Below are 1,756 nucleotides of genomic sequence, written 5' to 3'. Positions count from 1 at the left end.
AACTGACACTTGTTTTTGTATGCCCCACAAAGCAAAAATGTTTCCAACATTCCTGAGTGGCTGGAAATAAATTAGAAGAATAATATTGCATGACATATGAGAAGTATATGAAATTCCCATGTCAGCATTATGAATAAAGTTTTATTAGAACAGAGGCTTGGACATTTGTTTACATATTGTTTGACTGCTTTTGCAATATGACCACAGAGTTGGGTTGCTGCGACACAGATTGTGTGGTTGGCAAAGCCTAACATACATGCTATTTGGCCATTTACAGAAAGAGTTGGCCAAGCCATGACTTAGAACATAAAGCTTATTCACTCCTTGGGGCCTTCACTCTGCCCTTATAAGGTTCTAGCCTCAGATATCCCCACAAGTGCCTCAGGTATTATCTTAGTTTCATAGAGCTGCTTTAGCAAACTACCACAGACTGGGCGGCTTATAAACCACAAATGCTTATTTCTCACAGTTCTAGAGGCTAAAAGTACAAGGTCAGGGTGCCATTGTGGTCAGTTTTGGGTAGGACCCACCTCTGGGTTGTGGACTGCTGACGTCTTGTTGTATTTTCACATGGCAGAGAGCAGAGACAGGAAGCAAGCTGTCTGGTGGCTCCGGAGGGCACTGATCCCATCCTCATGACTTCATCTAATCCTTATCACCTCCCAAGGGCCCTACCTCTTAAAAGCATCACACTGTGGAATAGGGTTTAAACATAGAAATTTTGGGGAGATACAAATATTTAACTCATAACAGGTCTCAACTTAAATATCTCCTCTACAGCAAGAGGTTCCCTGAGCACCTCATCCAAAAAGCATCCCCCACTCACTCTTTAGCAGCTCATATTCCTTCCTTCCTAGCACTTAGCACTCTGAGACTATTCTGGCTGTCACTTTTTTATTATCTGCCTTCACACCAGAACATAAGTTTTATGAGGCCAGACACATCCCTCCTGTTCACCACAGTGCCCTGCACCCTGTCAGTGCTCACCAAACACTGACTGATGAATGCATGACATGAATGAGTTAGTGAATGAATGAGTGAAAGAATGAGTGAATGGATGAATTCACAGCAGAGACCAGGACAATTTGGCTTTAACTTCTTATTCCCAAAGTGATATAGGAGGTACTCAGTTTCCCTGGGCTCAGGTTTCAGGACATGCCTCTGGGTTTCCAGCCTCTCCCTAAGGTTTCAGGCCTCCTCCTCTCCCCTAGAAGAAAGTTACTGTTGCCAGTTAGACCTATTTTCAGTAACAACATGGGAAAATGAGACCACAAGGGGCTGGTTTATGCAATCCTCAATCAAGTGCACAGAATATTCTTGAACATGCCTGGCACATGTGATAGGGTCTGACCAATGAACATGCTCCAGGAAGAGACTGACTGAGCATGTGCAAGATGAAATGTTACATAACTGGGAACCACCCCCTTAATTAAATATTCATTGGATAGAGAAACTATAAAAGCTAAATCTCAGCCAAGGGCGGGGTTGTTGCTCACTTTCCTGGAGGCACCTGCACTTGCTGGCTGGCGAGTGTGTACTTTACTTTGCATCAAACTTTCTTTCAGCAGCAGCTGCTCATTCTCTTGAGCCAGCCTGCACTTTGTACCAAACTTTAAGCATGTTTTTCTTGCTTTTGGGTTAGACTTGATGTCTGAACTGAACTTACTTTTGTGTTAAATTTGGTGTGGGCCCTGCTCAGTCTCTGGAGCTATGCTGCACTCTCTCTGTGGAACCTGTATTTCTTATCTGTTATATT

The sequence above is a fragment of the Galeopterus variegatus genome, unplaced genomic scaffold (assembly GCF_000696425.1).
Source record: "Galeopterus variegatus unplaced genomic scaffold, G_variegatus-3.0.2 Scaffold4667, whole genome shotgun sequence".
In the NCBI taxonomy this organism is placed as follows: Eukaryota; Metazoa; Chordata; class Mammalia; order Dermoptera; family Cynocephalidae; genus Galeopterus; species Galeopterus variegatus.
The sequence above is the reverse complement of the archived record's forward strand: the minus strand, read 5'-3'. Positions refer to the sequence as shown.